This window comes from Pangasianodon hypophthalmus, chromosome 23 (genome assembly GCF_027358585.1).
Source record: "Pangasianodon hypophthalmus isolate fPanHyp1 chromosome 23, fPanHyp1.pri, whole genome shotgun sequence".
In the NCBI taxonomy this organism is placed as follows: Eukaryota; Metazoa; Chordata; class Actinopteri; order Siluriformes; family Pangasiidae; genus Pangasianodon; species Pangasianodon hypophthalmus.
The window spans coordinates 11,394,088-11,414,178 of NC_069732.1; the positions used below are offsets into that span (position 1 = coordinate 11,394,088).

Genomic DNA, 20,091 nt, shown 5'->3' on the forward strand with positions numbered 1-20,091 from the left:
GCATGTGGTTAAAAAAATGCACTAACAGAGCTTAGACGAAGATGCGCTAAAGAACAAAATGATGGCACATAACTTGACAGAAATTCTTAAATTTACATAGTTTTAAATTCTTAAAACTATGTAAATATATCTGGTGTTTACCTGTACAGTATACCAGTTTGAAAATTGCAGATTTATTTTTAAAATGAGTCATTCACTTGAAAAAGGAAAAAGACGGAGAGATAAATGACGAGAGGATGTGCTCCTTTTTGATATTGATTTTGTAAGAGGTTATTATTTCAATCAGCTAATGAACTGCATGGGTTAAAATGGGAACCATGGTAGTTCTCCTTTGCAGCCTGTGCTGCAGTAAAAACCTAATAGCATCATCTCCACTATTCACTTTTGCACTGAACTACCATTTGGTTCATTAGTGTAATGAATTGAAACAATAAGAACTTCACACAGTTCTGTTGTAGAAGTCTGTACAATACAACCCCAGTAAGTGGATTGCAAATTACTGCTCTATACTCTTGTCTCTTACTCTGAGGTTGTGTCCTTGATCTGTTCAACAGTTTTTCTTCATGACTGATTGTATTGACATCTTGTGTCTTCTGTGGTTACACCAGTTGGTTCTTTTGATTTTTTTTGTTTTCTTAATTTTTTCACCTCATAATGGCTTGCTTTGCAGATAGTGATACTTCGTTGATCTTCATATTTCACTAAAATGAGGCTAAACAACATTTTAGGTTTACAAATCTCACTCCAAATAGTTAGCAACCCCATGTGCAAGCTAAATGTAAAGATTCCAAAGACAGAGAGATCATTAGGAATGGAATCTTTAAAATGTATTCATTAATAGCTGAATGTCAATGCTACTGTTATTGACAAATGAATATTGAAAGGCAAAGCAGTGACTAGCTGTGTTGACAGTGAGTGTTTACTAAATTGTCATTAACATATAAAATACAATGGCTCTGGAAATGAAAGAAGATGTGAACGCATTGAATGACGTATAAACGAATCTGCTTCTGATTCATGAAACTCCTGTACGACAACAAAACGAGCAGTAATTTGAACGGAGTTTACTTTCAGCTGTGTGGACGTAAGCTCCAGTCCACTACTCCCTTATCTACATGTCATATGCATAGAACACGCCTGCATTTTACCTCATATACACCTAATTTACATGAAAACTGCCCTAATTGATATAGATGTTGCAATAGTGTGCGAATAAAAGGAAAGCATTCAGTAGGCTATCCAAGATTTCAGGAAGGTCCAAGAAAAGAAAGACCAGTCCAAGATCTGAGGAAAGAAGTAAAAAGAAAGTAAATAATAATTTTCAGTTAAACTGAGTGGAGGTGGTTTTGTCTAAGTTTGCAGCAGAAAAGACAGTTATGAAAGTGTGCTCTGTTTTTAATAAAACTTTTTAAAGTCATAGGACAGGCAACAATCTGAACCGTGTTCCAACCTTACCTGTAGTTATATCAGCTCTATTTATAGCTACTTAGAACTCCAATAGGTCAGATTTAACTGAAGTCACATTCAATAACAAGCTAAATACAGGTGAGCCAAGTTTATCCTGAACAAATCAACAAATCCTTATTTTATATAAACAAAATTCTGAAAGAATAATGAAACTGAAATCATTTCTGAAAAGAAGCTAATCAAAGCTGAAAAGCTGAATGAAAATTTGCATCTAGAATGTTTTGGAGTTGATATGAAATTATGTAATGTGTGATGATGTCTAAGCATGCTAAAAAAGAAGTCAGTTCTCATGGTGCTTCATGTACGCAAGTGTGCTTATTAGTCAACTGAAGGACTAATGAGCTGATAAAGATGCACATCTGCGCCTCTGATTCACATTTACACATTACATGTTCACACATTTTTCTTCATTTAAATTAAACCTATAATGCATTATGTAAAGGTATAATTTATGTGGTTTGATCTATACACTGAACTGGATACTGTATAAAAAGCCCTGTGATTCCTATATGGCTGACCAAATACAGATGTAGATCTATCACCGATATAGATGTAGAGTATATTCGGTGTCAATAGATTCTTAATTTGAAGGTGACATTCTACATTTTAATCTCATACACAAATCCAAATCCAAATTGCAGAGCCAAAGCAAAAAAAAATAAATAAATACTGTTCCTGTCCAATTACTCACGGGCTGCAGTATGGATTTGTAGCTCAGTGACAGCTAATCTTATGTCTTTGATGTATCACGGTGGGACCTGAACCTCTGACCTTATGGTCATGGCTATGAGTCGCTTTACCAGGACGTCACTGTCACTACGTGTGATGAGAATTCTTTACTCAGTGTTTGTTAAGAACTGGGAGTCACCGTACCCACATGTGCCCTATTTATCTTCATGCGCATATATGTTGGTAAGACTCTGGTTTCATCTAGGTTGCAAATTTGATTGATAGGGATACATGAGTGTGGCCTTATTCATTGACAGATGCTCAGTGAGCTCGGCTTACACAACCCCGTCACGTAATTCACATGGATCGATTCTCTCATTGTGTCGTGGGGGAGGGGAAATGCTAAAGGCAGGAACCTCTCCTTTTATCTTGTGTGTGTGCGTCCTGTCTGATTAGGAAGCAGATAGTTAGGCATAGATAGGGATGGCGTAGTAGTCGTTTATGATAAGATTCATATCCTCAATCTTACCTAGCCTATAAAAGAAAATGCTTAATAACCATGATCTAATGCTGACAATTTTTTATGGGCTGTCATTCCTAATGTTTATGGTAAGTAATGTAATTTTTTTGTTTTACTTAAAGAAGAATCATGTAATTTTTTTAAATGTACAGTTTCACAATTATTTTACTAATTCGTAATTAAATAAATAGAGGTCTTAGGAGTGAACCATTGGTACCTTAATCTAAATGGGCACCTGTGCAACCCACAGTGTTACCAAAAGGAAGTAAAGTTGTTAATTAAACTGTACATCTCACAAAGTGAAACTATCAGTAAAGCCTTAAGGATTTGTCAAAGCTCAGACATGAGTACATTCACAAGCTGTAGTTGTCATTAGTATGGCAACATGCTGTGTCTGACATTTAGCTTATACATTTTTATGGTGGTGTATGTAAGGGAAAATGCCTAGTGAAGTGTCCCAATATAAAATAATAATAATAATAATAATGATAATAATAACAATAATAATAATAATAATGAATTGTTTGTTTGTAATGAGGTATTTCTTCAATCAAGTCTCATTTTCTGATATTGGGACACTTCAGCAAGCTTTATTGTGTACTATATATACAATAGTCTTTACTGGCATCTTCAAAACCGAGGGTACTATTTTGCTTACTCAAAAATAATTTATCGAAAATGGCAAATGCATTTTTTTTTAGCTAATTTTCTAGTCCACAGCCTACTATTATATTTATTATTATTGCAATGGTAATTTCAATGGATTGTAGCATATAAATAATTCTGTGTCATTAACATAAATAGTTTAAGTAAAACATTAATTGTTGGTCAATAATATAAAAGGTGAGGACAAGTAGAGATTAAATGATAAAATGTATTGAAGAGCAATAATCCTATCTCTGGTGCCGGATCTAATCAATATTGGGTATTGATTTGTATGTTTTTTTTTTTTTTTTTTAATGAACAATAATTCAACATTTCCACTGATATTTAATTTTGGTAGTAAATATAGTAGAAAGTATTTTTTTTGTTATATTTCTCTGTCATCTCTGTCAGGAGTAGGATAGAGAGAGGAGACTATTTCCCTGGAAGGTGATATGTAAATCATATTCTATTTTTATGCATTTTGTGTAGCAGCATGATAGTAAATGCAACAGTGTAGTGTATGGACCTAGCATAAATTCTGCTCGTTGTCATGATTATATTCCAACATCTTAAATGGGATTGTATTCAATGTCTTTACCAGAAAATTTGCTGAGCTAATGTGGAATTCACTGCTTCTCGAAAAGAATTCATGATTTTTGACACAACACTGGCATTTCTGAATATTCAAATGAATATGCAAGTTCAGTTTGCTCTATATTTTTGGGTGTATCTTTTCTTAATACTTTACCAGCACATCCGAAGTAAATAAATGTTAATATTCCCAACATATACTGCCATTGTACATTTAGTTTGTTCATACCAGGTTCTCTGGTTTCCTCCCACCTCCCAAAAACATGACAATTGGTGTACTGGCTACGCTAAAGTGTACGGAGGAGTGAATGAGTGTGTGAATGAGTGAGCAAATTAGCATGCATGGTGCCCTATGATGGACTGGAGTTACATCAAGGGTTGTATTCCCACATTACATTTTCCTGGAATAACCTCTGGATTCACAGTGATCCTGACCAGGATAAAGCACTTACTGAAGATGAATGAGTAAAAACCTTAGTGTCACCCTGCCAGCTATCTAAATCACTAGCCTCATTCATTAGTTAACTTAAGCTTGACATCAATGTGTACCAGTTTCCTAGCAACCTTTTTTTCCTGCTATTAACAATTTGAGTGGCAAGCTTATTGTGTGTTCACCATTCCATGTCAAAGCATGAATTCCTAAGTACCATTAAATGCACAGATATAGTCAGGAGTTTGGATTTTGAACTGTAATTATATTATTATTATTAGAATCAATTTGACCCAAACTAAGAAATAATGCACACTTCCCTGCCAAACAGAAATTATAAAAGAGATAAAACAGGAAAATATGTAAATGTACCAGGTGAGAGGAATCAAAGGACTGAAAGAAGAGAGAGACGCACAATTATTTTTTTCTGTCATTCAGCCTATTATAGGCAATAAAACTGTATACTAGTGAGCCATTCTAACTTTCTTAGGGTATTTGAAGAATTCGAAAGGGGTGCCAGTGAAGGAATAATGAAAAGAAGAGAGAACAGGCCAATTTTTGACTCTGCAATATCCCACAGTGCCTGTCAGCCGTACTGATTGCTGAGGTATCAAGCTGCACTAACTAAGGCAGAACTTGCAGGAGAGAAAGAGTTGCACAGTGTGACAGGACATGTACACAGAAGTAAGAAGAGTAAATACAGCACTGTAACAGGCTGAAACTAACAGACTGTGGAGAGCAGATGGTCTCTGCGCTCACGCCTAAAGGCAGCCTAAAGAGAGAGAGATGTGAGTGAGAAACACGAGACAGTGTGCACAGGCACTATTAACAAGGTTTGAAAAGAACTGACAGAGAGAGGAATACGTGAGCAAAAATGGCTTGATGCATCAGAGATCAGGCTGATTGCTAGTGATATATCTCTGTTAAAAGAATTCAACGATTTTCAAACAGAGAGCTTGTTCATGCTGATCAATTTTTGGTGGAGAAAAAGATCCTTCATAAACTAATTCAAAGCAATTGTACATTGCTTGTTGACGGGTCTGGGTGAGCATTTACTGACTGAACACTCTCTTCTTATCTCAAGGCTGTCTCAATCTTAGTCAGAATGGAAACTCGTGTAGTTTTCAAAAAGATTTTTTTTCTTCAAGATATTCCATTTTTGGTGAGAAAATCGATCTCATTATAAGTCTCAGATAGTAATTGTACATACTGTAGCTTGCTGAATATAGCATGTACAGTCAGTTGACAAATTAAAAGATGCTATTGGAGGCATTTTTCTAGCATGTTTTGGGTCCACTTGTCCTCTTAGAGGGAACAAAGGTAACACAAACTGAGGGGAAAAACTGTAACTATTTAGAAAACATTATCTGTTCATTCCAAATAATGTATTCAGTTCCATCCCTACCAAATACACAGTTAGTATACCTATGCATTTACTAAAATAATAAACCTGAGACTTGCAGAAAAATATATTTAATCAGTACTGTATGCAAAATGCCCACCCATGTGACAGCAAGTCAAAAGTGGCCCAGGGAAAACGTTGGAAATGGCAACTCCAGTTATACGCCATATGGATTCGTCCTCCAGTTGCTCTGGTTCTGCTCTTTTGGGATTATTACGGTAGCATTCCTGGCTGTTCGTCAACATCCAAATCGCTTGGCAACAGAAATAACAGCTACTGACATCTCTGTTTATCATATCAGCTAACACCTGCAGCTTAATGACCAATCATCAGTCAGTTCATCACACTATAATAAGTAGGTAAAATGTGTCTCTAAATGTATGGTTAGATGCCACAGTGCACGTGGACTCTGTTTGTAACCCACACACTAAGTGAGTTGGCTGTAATTCCCCATGTGTTCTGTCTTTGATTACTCAGGAAATGAGTGACAGTATTCAGTGGAAAGCAAGAGAAGAGAGAGAGATGGAATGAGGGAAAAAGCAAGAGAGAGCATGATGAAGTTTGAGCAAGAAAAGAGGTAATTTCGAGAGAAGCTCAGGGGTCAGGAGCACAGATCATTTTTAATGGATGATGGAAAATGGAAGTAAACGTTCAGAGATGAATAAATGGCGGGATTTGTGCTGCCAGAGTGTTGAGAGGGTAAAACATAATTATGGAGAGGAATGAAAATGGATGTGATGTCAGTGTGCTATAGGTGGTCCCTGTCTCTCTGCCTTCCCTAATAGTCTTGCTTGATGACATGCATTATGTCAGTGGTGTTCTGTAGGCCAAGGTCCAAAACCTCTCATAATTAAAAAACAATAAACATTTGCATGCTATCCCTTTCTTCATCTTTCCCCTTTTGCTCTCTTCCTCGGTCTGCGCGTAGTCTCTCAAACATGCAGTTAAAATTGATTCGCTCCAGTTTCAAAGGCTCTGATCTCTTTTACTGTGATGCAAAATTGACATGGCCTAAACGAAAACCATTACAGTTTCACCCGCCATCTAATGCAATGGCTCTACTAATAACTTCACTCTATGACGCTTTTCTACGAATCTCATTATCCCACAATTCAAACCAGTACCCCAGCAGGACATGTTGTTATCATTAGATCATCCATTAATGATTCTAGTTCCTGTCCATGTCAGTCCAGACTCTAAGACAAAACATAACCCGCAAAACCTCTGCCATCTAATGAGCGACATTAATATGCAGAGAGACAGAGGGGGATGAGAATGAGCAGAGAATTTGTCTAATTGGGTGAGTAATGTGTGTTCGTGGCTTAGAAATTCAAAAAGTCAAGCTTGGACTATGTATAACAAGAACAATAAATAAGTCTTAGATAGCCAGCGATGGAAAGGTTGCGTGTGGGCTGAAGACTGATAGTGTGTGCTTAGCGTTTTACTCCATCTGCGAGGTAGAGATTCAACACGTTTGAAATCTGATCTCAACACATTTGAAATCTGATCTCAACCTATGTATTAGACTGCTTGAGAGAGCTATGGGCGTTGCTCGGTAATCTTCAGGTATACAGAATTATAAGGATTGTGGTGGAAATTCACCTGTAAAATGAGAAATCACTACCAAACACTTGAATGTGCTCAAGTAAATATTTTATTCAATCAGCAATTGCTCACAAGCCCGGGTAGCCGCTCTTACCTTACCAACCGTACCTTACCTCAGAGTGCTACAAGGGACTTCGGACTGCGCATGGATATATATGGAGACATAAATGAATTATTCATAATATAGAGAACAAAGAGTAAAATACATGACTGGTTACAAACAAACTCGATTAACATAGTTCTTCCTTCTTGTTTGTCATATGAAACAGGTTATTCTTTATCGTCACAGTCTTTTTTGCACATCCCATAATAGTTATTTTCTCTCTTACCTACCTACCAGAGAAAAGGGAGTTCAAAACTTCAAGTGTTGCTAATGAAGCTTCCTCTATTGCTCACATCTCTGCTATGTGATAAGAGTATAAAGCAAGTCTCTTGGCAGACTAACACACACACACATGTCCTTGAGAACTGGTGCTTCTTCTCATGCGAGCATAAAACCACATTTGAACAGATATAGTTCACATCATGAAAAAGATATATAAGTTTATAAAAATCACCACAGGATACAGTGCACTCTTAGGGAAAACAAGATTAATTTTACCACTCTGAAACATCTTTTGGTTTATCCCTTTCAGAAAAGAAAAGTAGAGCCTCTATAGAAAATTAAGCCATGAACTATATATATATATATATATATATATATATAAAACCTTGAGGAACCTTAGGTCAGGTGAAAACTAGCATTCTGTAAGAATCAGCCTAGGCATTTGAAGATTTGTTCTGGCCATGTGTGGGTCATTAGCATATAGGTATTTCTAGCTCCTGCTGTGTCTACTAAAGACATCAATGATTCAGTGAGAGGATAAGGTGGATGATGAAAAAGAATGCAAACTTTGTCCATAGAGACTGGGATGTATTGCATTGTATTTTAATCTAACTGAATATAAGAGCCTATACTTTAGTTAACTCTGATTTTTTTTGAAGTAATACACTGCCAGGTGGTGTTTTTAAGAAAACTCTGTGTCTACATAATGATGGTGACGTGTGTGTGTGTGTGTGTGTGTGTGTGTGTGTGTGTGTGTGTGTGTGTGTGTGAATATTAAAAGTGCACGCGAATGTTCTGTTTCTGAAAACCAGCAGGAGTCTAAGATGCCTTGTCTTGGATGAATCATAGCAATTTGTGATAGCTTCCTGCAACTTTGATGGATGTGACTCAATAATATGTCAATTTATTGTTGGTTAAACATTATTGCAATATACAAATGATCGTGCTGACAAGCCTCATTTTTTGTGTTCTGTGAACATTCTGGCCAGTCTCCAAGGTATCAGATATGTTTTGTCTAATTGTGTTGATAGCATCATGGCACTGGTGTAATTAAAAAAAAAATCTATGCTATGGTAAAAGTCACCAAGATTACATTTTTTCCACATTCTGATGTTTGATGTGAACATTAACTGAGGTGTATCTGCATGAGTTTATGCCTCGTGCTGTTGTCACATGACTGGTTGATTGGATAATTGCATGAATGTGCAGATGTACAGGCATTCCTAATAAAGTGGATCGTGCGTGTATGTAATACATATACTGCATTTTTTGTGTGTGTGTGTTTTTGTCCATATAATGAAGGGTTTGTCAGGGTTGTGGATCTATGTGCTGTTTGCATATGTGGCCACAACAGCAGACGTCAACCCTCTGCCTGTGCCAGCTCCCATGGTTCTTGTCCCCATTCTGTCTCTGGTTCATCTATCAATATAAAATGTTAAAAAGAGAAAGCCTTTTATTGTTGATCAGCAGGATTCATATTCTGATGATGAGTTTATTCTGGTTGTTCCCTCTGGTTGGTCCTGTATGTGTGTGCTATTCCTTGGTAGAAGTATGTGTGTGGTTATCTGAAAAGACATTTTATAGTGGGATTGTAACACTCATTTTTCTTTCCTGAAGGTCAAGTGCATTTAAAATGAAGAGCACTTAGCAAGCAATATAATCTCATTTTTAGCTAATTTGCATGTATGTGTAGGTGTGTGTGTTTGTGTGTGAATGTGTGGCTGTGTTATTTGAGGAGAAAGGTAGCAGCTGTGCTCCATTAAAAATGACCGCTCTGGGATCTAGAACTCCTATCTGTTCCTTTTTCCGTGTCTCTCACTTCACATTCTCTATCTGCACTGTCTGTCCTTACACTGTGCCTGTACTGCGGGAATGTGTGAATGCAACAATATACAATTTAATAGGAACATTTTACCTGAACCAGGTGAGAGTTTTCCAATCTTCAGCAGTCCAGTTTCAGTAAACCTGTGCCCACTGTAGCCTCAAATTCCTGCTCTTGACTGACAGGAGTGGGACCAGATGTGGTCTTCTGCTTTTGTAGCCTATCCACCTCAAGGGTCCACATTTTTATGTTCAGAGATATTTTTCTGTTCAACACAGTTGTAAAGAGTGGTTCTTAGAGTTACTGTAGCCCACAGAGCTGCCACTCATTGGATTTTTTTTTTTTTTTTTGCACCATCTGTGTAAACTCTAAACACTGTTGTGTGTGAAAATCACAGGAGATCATCAGTTTCTGAAATACTCAAGCCAGCCAATCTGGCATCAACAACCACGCCATGGTCATTGAGATCACATTTTCCCCAATCTGAGGTTTGATGTAAACATTAACTGAAGCTCTTGACCTTTTAACTGCATGATTTTATGCATTGCACTGCTGCCACATGATTGGCTGATTGGATAATTAGCATATTTGAGCAGGTAAAAAGGCTACTGTTGTGCACGATGGGTGCATTTTTAAGTGCTAAATTTTTTGTAAGCATGATTTAACATTCTATCAACACCGCTGCTATGTTGATGATGTCTCCTGAGAACACTTCGGTCTTCGCACTTCTCATCATGCCTCACAGACTTTGCAGTCTGCATGAAGGATCACCATCTCCATCTTGTCATCTTGTCAAGTCAGTCCTTGCAGTCAATGTAGTCACCATCAAGAACGGCTCATAGTCATTATTACCACAAAGAGCCTTGTGGTATAAAATAACTAATGACCAACCACTATTTCCGGCCAACAGCGTAGTGATCCATATCTTGTGAAATTGTTCTTTGTAACATCAGGAAAATCAGACCGTACCTGTCAGAGAACATGACTTAACTCCTCATCTAAGCACTCATTATCTCCCAGCTCAACGAATTTGCCTCTCTGCTGACAGGCCAGCTTGTCCTGTTAAACCACTGCAAATGATCCAAACTTCAAAAGAGCGTCTAGCCTTCAATCAGCCTCCCAGAGCAAAGGGATAGCCCTCTTTAATACACTTCTATGGCTTCCAGTAGCTGCTCACATCAAGTTCTAGTCTTTGATATTTGCCTACAGAGTAACCCATACATATTCAATCCAACCCAATTCAATTTTTATTTGTATAGCACTTTTAACAATAGACATTGCAACAAAGCAGCTTTACAGAACTCCGGATACAGCTTTAGATCCCTAATGAGCAAGCCAGAGGCGACAAGGAAGATGAAATGAGAAAGAAAGGTTGAGAGGAACCAGATTCAAAAAGGGGAAAGGGATAGTGGGATTAAATCATTACAATATAAAGCTGCAAAGGAGTAAAGTCAAACAGTACCAATTGTGTTGAAAGGATATTCAGCATAAGTATATTGTGAATAAGAGTCCTGGGATAAAAACCTACATTTTCATAAGGGTTCTACGATCCCATTCCAGAGTTGGCATCCAAACAACTTTATTGGGAGGACACCCTGCTTCTCTTTCCCACAGAAACGCTGGCTGTATGTTAAGGCAGTATCCCAAAGAGACACTCCAAGCTTTGAAGCCCTCGGGGGTGTTGATCGCTTTAACATTTTCCATTTGGAGACAACTGAAGTTTAGAGTATTTTCCGCCTTGTTGCACTCTACTAGTGATGTGCGGTATACCGGTACTGGAAAAATACCGGTATATGTTATATTTCAAACGGTACGATATCATAATTTTGCTCAGCTCGGTATTTGATTCGCTGCTGTTCCGAAATTCACCAGTGTTACCCAAACTGACGCAAAACCGGCAAGCGTGAAAACGACAATGGATCAAACAAGTGAAACTCACTCTACACGTCTGAAATGAATAAATAAAGAAAGCGGTAGAAGTGAAATATGGCATTACTTTGTCTACAAAAGTGATGAAAAAGGTGAACTAACCGACCTTAATTCAGCAGTCTGCAAGCGCTGCTGTAAGCATTGTGCTGCCCCTGGAGGCAACACATCAACTCTTAGCAAACATTTGTCATTCGCTCATCCTGATTAGTTCAAGGAGTTAAAAGATCGACAGGTGAGTGTCTCTTTCAACTGATTTAATTTAGACTTTTAAAGAGATCCTTAATATTATTTTTAGTATCAGTAATAGTGATGAAGGGCATATTACTGCTGTGACGACCTCTAAAGGGAAGCAGCTGAGTGAGTGAGTGAGAGAAAGAGAGAGAGAGAGAGAGAGAGAGTATAAATGAAGAGTTTGGTTCCAAAGCGCGATAAACGCCATTTTTAAAAAAAATTGAATTCCCGCCAAAATCAGTATTGTATCTGGTTGGTATTGGAAAGTCAATTTTTAATTTGACGCAGAATGCGATATCCGCTGTGTTATTCTGTCATGTTTTCTCTCTGTCTTTCCAAACCGCGACAAACGCCAGTCTCCCTTTTCTGCAGAATGCGATCTATCCGCTCAACCAATCACAGCGCACCATTCCACACATTGTAAACAGTAATGGCGGCGCTTTGAATACACCCAGCATCCTAGTTTTCCTCTTCTACTTTGTACTCTGTGATCAACAGACAAACAAAAAAATGAATCATTTTGACGGCATGGATGAACCTGATTCTGATACATTTTCTTTGCACTATTTGATAAAGACTGAAAAGATATGAAGAGATAATCCTATTTTAATTTCATCTCTTCAGTTTTTTTTCTTCCAAAATCAAAATTTGACCTATGTTCCATGTAGTTTTTTTTTTTTTTTTTTTTTTTTTTTTTTTTTTACATTTTCTTTGCACAATTGTTCATACAGAGTTTCAAGCAGTGTGTTTAATAATATTGTTTTCAATTCACTTATATTTTGAGGCTGGTTATTTGTCACCTATGGTATCGATTTAGTATCAATACCGAGGTATTAGATCCTAGTATCGTACCGAAGTCAAAATTGTGATATCGAGCCATCCCTACAGTCTACTGTCAACAGCCCTATCCTCTGTGATCAGTCCTAATTAATAATCGCATGAGGTTTTGGGTCAGAGGCCAATGCTCAGAGACTAAGTTCTCATTGATTGGAACTTCATCAAAGTCTACATTAAGAGCAAATACAGGACAAATTTGAGCGCACCTTTAAGCCTCCAAATGAGAAATGACAGGAGACAGCGTATGGCTTTGAAGACCACAAGACACAAGACAACTGTAAGCATCTTTCACCACATCCACAAACAAATCATATTTCTATACTGGTTATATGGCTACCAGATTTGCAGAAATTAATCCAGGAGGCATATTAAACATCTTTTCAAGTGCTGAATCAATGTGTACATGGAAAAAGAGCCAAAGCTGGCATGCAAACAAGGTAAATAAATAGCATGACTCAGGTGTAAAGTTGAGGCCGACAAGATGCTGATAAACCTAGACAGAACTGTGTTCTATCAGTAAGTTGTACATTTCTGTGCAACAACAAATTACAGCTAACTAGTTTCGCTCAACTCGCTGTGATTCCTGTTCTGAGGTGGTAAACTGATTTACAGCTGCATACTCTGCCTCAGTTACAGCCAGTCATGACAGATCTAAGACATGCTTCAGAGATTTATGGTATAGAAACGTTTTACTTTCTGGATAAAGCAATCTCTGTGTCGCATTCACCGAATCTTTTATCTCTCTAACACAGAATCAGTAGTGCTGTAATACTGTCTCTTTTTTGGTGTAAAAAAAAAGACTTTCTTTTGGTGTAATTTCCTCAGCCACATACCTGTCTTTATTCTTGTGTACTGTATGTCTTAATATCTTCTTCTTCTTCTTCTCTTTGTACTTTACTTCGGGAAAGAATATTGTAGCTAACAGAGGCTTTTTACAAGAGCCATGGAGTGATTTATTTCTGTACATTTTCCTAGCAATAAGATGCCAGCAATGTCGTGTTAGCACATTCTGAGTGCTGTACACACAAATACAAGCCAATTTCAATACATTTGAAGCCAAAAACAAGAATAACTATGTAACCACAATTTTCTTTAAAAAAAAATTGTGAATATGAATAATGTAAAAGGTAAAAAAAATATGTATTGCTATGGTCTGCGAGTGCCTTTTGGTACTACCATGGTGTGGGTCTGAGTTCTGAAACCAGACTCATTTGCCTATGGGTCCATGATGGTGGATTAATTTGTCCAGCTTCATTTGCTGATACGGCGTACCCTGTACCGTACTCCGTCATTACTGGTAAACAATGAAGTTTATTTTTTGTGGTTCTTATTCTTATTCTTATTGCAAATCAGCCATGTTTTTACCTTGGGATTACAGTGTCATCTCCAACAGTATATCAGTCTGAATTCATGCAAACTATATAATATGGCAGTTTATTTATTTATTTAATTAATTTTGATTTCTTGTACAATAAATAGGAAAGTTAACTAAGGCCTATTTAGGAGTATTGAATGCCATTCAGCTCCACGGTTACATGGTCGGTTTCATACAGAATACAGAAAACAGAATACAAAAGGAAAAAGCAGCATCTAGGATGGCTTCTTATGGGAAAAAGCAATGACTTGGACTGTATCTGTCAATCTACAGTGCAGTTTGAATGCCATTCTAAGCTCCTCAGTGTCCTCAGGCTTTTTTTTTAATCCCTGGCATGTATCCTTGGCCCAACCACCACCCCTATTGGGGATTTAAAAAAAAACATATTCTTTTCTTTTTCAGAATCTGGTTTACTTAACCTTTGATATATAATAGTGAAAATACTAGAATAGTATTGTGAAATGTAGTGAAAAGTGTTACTTTACTGGTAGTGCTGAAGCCGTCCTGAACCCAGGACCAAATGCGACCAAAGTCCTACCCACTCCAGAAGAGAGAGGAGGAAGTAAAGTGGAAAAAGGGAAAGGAAAAGAAAAAAAGAAACCTTCAGGAGTTGTCTCCTTCCCACCCCAAATATGACAGAGAACAGAATAAAAAAACTGTACTGACAGCGATTCTGACATACAGACAGACAGACAGACAGACAGACGGCTATTCATGGCCCAATGCTATGAGACATATAAGAAGTGTGGGGTGAGACTGGGGTGGATGAACTTCAAATTGAAAACTTAATATTGAGGTGGAAATTCTTATACATCTAGAGAGAAAAGAAAAGGAAAGAAAAGAATAAAGTAGAAGTGGAGTATTAACTCAACAAACTTAACAAACCTTTGCTATCAACTGGACATTTTGCATGTCTGCCTGTGGCACTTTTTCCATTTTGCAGGAGAAACAATCTACAAGGTTAATGACCTGAATAGTGTTCAATATAGGAGTAGTGTGGGAGTGTGTGAAGGTGCTGGCAAGTCTGCTTAGTAACACCGGCTACTTAGAAACTGAAATTGATATATACAGTAGATTTCACATGAACATGTTCAACTAATTTTCTAAAGTCTTATCTATAAATCAGTCGCAGCAATGACATCTTTAGCAGTTTAGACCGATTTGTTAACCCCTTAAACTCTGAGTAGCTTTTGGCCAGTCTGGATTCACATTCCGTACTTTTGTAACTGGAAATCGCCTCTTGTTTTTTGGAGGAAATATCACTCATGTAATTTCAGAACTGGGTCAAAGCCTGTTCTTCCCTAATGAGACAGCACGTGATCATTAATTGTCTTTTCAGCACAAGACGTATGACAGAACTGCCGCCAGCCATCATTACAGCAGTCACGTCGGAGTGATGCTTTTTTTCTCCCTTCTCTTCCGTCATCTGATTCACACGCTTTTGCTCTTATTCTATATTCGCTCGATTCTAATTCTTCTCTCCTTTCGTTGTCACGCAGCCTCTCGGATTTCAGGAAGCAGCATGTGGCATTCCATCTTGTCCCTCTCCTGTCTCGCTGCAGGTTCTTTAGGAGAGATCTTTCTCACAAAAGGCTGCAATTTGGATTCAATAAAAAAAGCAGTGTTCCCAAGTAATCCTTATACATCTAATTACTTCTAAAATAACCTGCTCACTTCACTTGGTGTCAAAACCTAATTTAAGTCATGAAGACAAATGCATAATTTCCTAAGATGGAAAAGTAAATACAAACAGAACTGTTCCATTAACTGTAACGCTACTTAAGATTTATGCAACTCCACTTAAATTTACATTTATTAATTCGGCAGACACTTTTAGCTTTTAACGTTGCAACAAATTCTGAGTGATATTTGATAAAACGGCTATTAAGTTAAAACGAAAATTGCAGCTTTCATTTAAAATATTTTTTTTTTAATTAAAAAAACGGAGGTGGTGAAAGGTTAACGTTAGGGTTAGATTTTGGTGTAGCATTAATTAGCTACATTAATAATTATGTCAGTGGAATACAAGGATAATAAAACAAGTGTGTGTGTGTGTTTGGGGGTGGAGCGGGAGTGAGCTTATGCCTCACTAGCCTCTGCTACAGTACACTTAAAAGAGTTCAGCTGCTCACACAAGCCTCCTTCTCTCGGATATACTGATTGAACCCTGGTTAATGAGGATTGGGACACTGGAGTGCAGATGGGAAGGGAGAAAGGCTCGTATGGATGAACATTAAAGGAACACTCCTACGTTTTTCAACCTAATCTCTATCTACTGAGTCTGTAGTACATGGGCAATTACCACAGAGAAAATTTTCAATCCTGCACTGAGAAAAGAACAAAAAACCCATTTACTCAAAACTCACTCCGAATGGAAGTTTAAGTGTAGGTGTCAAAAGATCATTTATGTAACACACATATTTGTGTAGTGCACATTCATGAATTCTTTAGTTAAATGTACAGTATTTGTAAATTAAGATCTAAATGTGTATAATTTGTTCTTTTAAAGATGTGGCTCCTTTTTTAGAAGGAAGAGTTTGTGGCTATAGAATACCAATATGTTATTCTGCTTACACATCAGCAATTCTTACATGTTGTAATCTCACATAAGCTACAGATAAACATGGATAAATAATAAAATAGTTTTATACAGCTTAAAGAGAATTGATATTGTCATATTTGAATTGTTTGTCACAACCAGTCCTCTCTCTCTCTCTCTCTCTCTCTCTCTCTCTCTCTCTCTCTCTCTCTCTCTCTCTGGTTAGTATTCAGCACAGGTGGGCCGCTTTATTAAAACCTGGGGACAGTGCAGTTCATGCCACAATAAAAGTGTGTGTGTGTGTGTGTGTGTGTATGTGTGTGTGTGTGTTGTATGTTTGGTATTTCTGTGGTATTTGTGGAGGGAGAAAGTCAACTACATTACAATTCAGCCCATGCACTATCAGCACCATCTTATTTTAATATTCTGTTCAGTCATCCTGATATGAAGTGGTTAGTGGTGCAGGATTGCAGGACTTACTGCACTGGCATGTTTTGAGAAAGTCAATATAGAAATGTAATTATATGTCCTCCACTTCAATACATTATATATAAATTTCAGAATAATAAAGATTTCAATATGGATCTAGTTATTTGATCTAGGTTTTCTAGTGGGTTATTTTCTGTAAGATTTATTGACTTTTTAATGCAAGTACAAAAATAAGGGATAAAATCACAGTGCTGCTGATTCTGATCACCACTGGTGCAGGTGGTAACCAGGCAAAAAGTGATGTAATGGCAAAAAGTGGTTGGATTTGAATGAATGCATTATCAAGAGGTCTCATTAGATGTGCTGCTGCAATATCCATCCGATCAGCTCCTCTTATTCTCTTAAAAAAGCAGTGGTACACAGTATAGCACAATAACTTTTTGCAGATAGATATTTTTGAAGATATATTGTTAGATTTCATGTATAGATTTTGATATTTAGTAGTTGAAATAACCAACATTTTCTATCCTCTTGTGTGCATTTTTAGGGTTCCTGTTCTCAAAGTAGGGTTCCTGTTACCAAAAGAGGGACATAAACCCAGGGCATCTGTGATATTTTGATGAACTGCAAAGGAGCACCGTTACCTGGGTGAGGAAAAATACGTCATCTCCAATGCTTCTCATGTTCTACTCTTTTGTTGTGGTTGCCATGGTGAATGATTTTTTTTAAATTGACCAACTGGTGAACTGCTTGTGAAAAGTACTAGCCAGTCATAGCCGTGGAGGTTGGAAAAACAGCTGGGGGAAAAATTGAGAATAGAATAAATATGTTGGAATATCAGTAGGAATAATAACACATCTTCACTTGATGTTCACTTGATGAGCTTGTACCTGTGCTAAGAGAAGGAAGCTTCCTGACGGCATTCATACTGGAGTCGCTGTGGACCAAAGTGAAATCTTAAATCCACACGGAGCTGGCACATTTTGTGCCACTTCAACCACATAAACATAGGAATTTTCATTTCTAGCCATGAATATAGCAACTGGACAAGAATAAGAAAACATTGTCTTATTTCCAGCCAAATGAGCAGTATACCAGTGATACACCACTTAATTTCACTGTAATATATAAATATAGAGCCTGTAATCTGTTGGTTTATCCACTAAGGTCAATGGAAGTTTGATTTTTATTTTAGTTTTGTTTCCACTTACATATAGAGCAGCTTGAAAGCCTGATTATACAATTGTGTCACTCCTTAACATGTACTGCATATAATGGAAGAGTTTGGTGTGACAGGAGAATACGCTATAAGAATTTACAGAATGTTCCATTTATATATTTATACACATTGGAGTCTGTTTATAGTAACTTGGAGAAAATGTGTCTGTAGTTAAACTAGTAAAGGTTGAGCACCATACAGCCTGTTTGTATTAATACACTTAAAGAATATGTTTAGTTGATACAGTATTTCCTCTTGTTTGTTCTCATAGAATGTAAAATAACCCCATAGGCTACAGGGATTGATATTGAACTGACCTCTCTGTTGCTACTTAGAAAACATGTTTAGACTGAATGTAGTGTTACACAAGAGCACATATTGGCCTTGCAGCTGAGACAAGTCACACTTACCCATAATGCCTTTCCTTACACTTGTTCTGCCAGCCTCATCTATCTATTACCCACATATCCTCATTATGCGCCATTCAAAGTATTTATTATCGCATTTACTATCCTGTTTATTTGACATTCTATATTGGCATCATGGACTTGATCCACGGGCTCTCTCATATTATTGCTCTGTTGTATCAGATTGTCCGTCTCGTGTCTGCGTTGTATCGATTTGTGGATGCAAATCTTTAAAGCACAAGCGGCCTCCCTTTTCGCCCTTGTAGCCTCTCTCTGCAGTCACTAGCCTCTCTGCTGTTTCCCGCTACTGAAAGATTCACACGTTACATGCTTGCATCATCAATCTGCTCTCTTCACACTGCTACACGGAGCCAGCATTGACACCACTGTACATAAGTGTGTGCAGATACATGTAGGGAAATGCAACTCTGGTACACCTAATTCCTCTGGGAGACCATGCTGAGTCTGAGCTCGGTGGTTGTGGAAACATGAATATGTCTTTTTTGAGACTCAGAAAACAAACATTGAGGAACATCTTTATGAAATATGGATGCCATTTGCACGTGCACTCTTAGGAGTTTTGTGTAAAACTGTGAGACATTGAGAGGCAAGAGGGACAAGTAGAGAGATTTTAATAGAGCCTCTGGAGATCAGCATGGTGATGGATTGTTAGTAATTGCTTGTTTGCCTAAAATGTCCTTCAACAGAGGATGCCTTCATGCATACAGCATGGTAGATACGTGTCTCTGGATACCCAAGAAAGTTTTGTACTTTTGAAAAGTGTCATGTGAACCTTGACAGTATGTCTCCACAACAGTTGCAAGAATCAAGAGACAGGAAATAACAGGACACACATCCACTGGACTGTATATACGACTGAAATGACATAAGCCTAGACTCCTGACCATGGATGGCTGTAGCATCGTTGGAATTCGAACACGTGCTTTCTAGATGATAGGACGCTTTTCTGTTGACCCATTCAGGAGACTGTATAGCATTTTTAACAGTAGACATTGTCATAATCCCATTTTCATGACCCCTTGTACCCAGGCCAGCACATATCTGAACCACCAGACACCAAAAAAGCTTCTTTCCTCATAGACTTATGAACTAATGATCACGTCTCTCACAACATAATGTGAGACTGTGTCACTGAAAGCATTATGTTTTGTGTTTAAGATGCAATAATCTTGTGTGCAGTATTCTTTTTTTTACTACAATGCAATTGATGTGCAGTATATACTGTAGCCATCACTTCATATCACCAGTGCTGTCTTTGTCCTTGTCTTTATGTCATTGTAATGTTTAATGTCTATAAGCACAATGAGAGCTCAACAACCGAGTCAAATTCCTTGTTTACTCGAGTGTACTTGGCCAATAAAGCATGATTCTGACAAAGCAGCTTTACAGAAATCCGGATGTAGATTTAGATTCGTAATGAGCTGCCAGAGGTGACAGTGGTGAGGAAAAACCCCCTAAGGCGATATGAGGAAGAAACTCCGAGAGGAACCAGACTCAAAAGAGAACCCATCCTCTTCAGGGTGACACCAGATAGTGGGATTATAATTCATTACTCGTCTACAACTGTAGAAAGAAAAAACAGTACTAAGTATGTTGAAAAATGTTTGGTATGAGTTAATTGTGAATAG

The 20,091-nt window shown here is 37.5% G+C and overlaps 1 protein-coding gene across 3 annotated transcripts in view; it reads left to right on the forward strand.

Moving 5' to 3' along the window:
- dlgap3 (discs, large (Drosophila) homolog-associated protein 3) overlaps nucleotides 1-20,091 on the forward strand; it is a 160,121-nt gene that overhangs the window by 51,182 nt on the left and 88,848 nt on the right. For all 3 annotated transcript variants that reach the window (XM_026930020.3, XM_053228335.1, XM_026930021.3), the window contains exon 2: nucleotides 17,364-17,464. The gene's annotated coding sequence lies outside the window, so the exon portion shown is untranslated. The remainder of the gene's footprint in view (nucleotides 1-17,363; nucleotides 17,465-20,091) is intronic.